Below are 665 nucleotides of genomic sequence, written 5' to 3' on the forward strand. Positions count from 1 at the left end.
TCCGCCCTCGTCTGCGCCTGCCCGATCCCCGCGCGGCTCGGGGCGTGTTTCGTGTTGCAAGTTCGAAAGGGAGGTCTGGCAGGGTACCCAGAGGAGACTGGGATGGAAGCGATGCCCCGCTGGCGCAGCCGCGGACTCTCACTCCAGCAGGAGCAAGGCTCCTACCGTGCGCGGGGCCGACTCTTCGCCTACTGCGCCCCAAAGCCTTTGCAAACACGGTTAAGCCCGACTCTGCTGTTACAAAAGCTCCCGGCTCGCGGCGCCTCCCTGTCCCCACCTCCATCACCACTGGGCCCAAAGGCTGACCCAGCTTCCGGCGCATGCGGGGGAACTTTGTTCTGAGAGAGGGAACTTCGGCGCCCAGGGCTAGCCACCCAAGAGGCCCCACGCAGCGCGTCGGCTGTTCGCCCGCAGTGCCCTGCGCGGAGGCGGGAAGGTGTCCTACGCGCAGCGGCGCGGAGTGGAGCGGCCCCAGGCTGTCAAAGTTACGCCGTCAGGCACCATTGAACTGCCTCTCGCGGGGCACCGTGGCCCCTGAACTTGTCTCTGGGGGTTGGAGTGTGTGTGTGTGTGTGTGTGTGGTGGGGGGCTCCTGCGGTGCGCGCCAGTCTGATATGGGGCGGGCAGCAGCGAGCTGGGAGAAAGGAGCAATTCATACACTTCCT

Source organism: Tupaia chinensis, unplaced genomic scaffold (assembly GCF_000334495.1).
Source record: "Tupaia chinensis unplaced genomic scaffold, TupChi_1.0 Scaffold000366_1, whole genome shotgun sequence".
Taxonomy (NCBI): domain Eukaryota; kingdom Metazoa; phylum Chordata; class Mammalia; order Scandentia; family Tupaiidae; genus Tupaia; species Tupaia belangeri.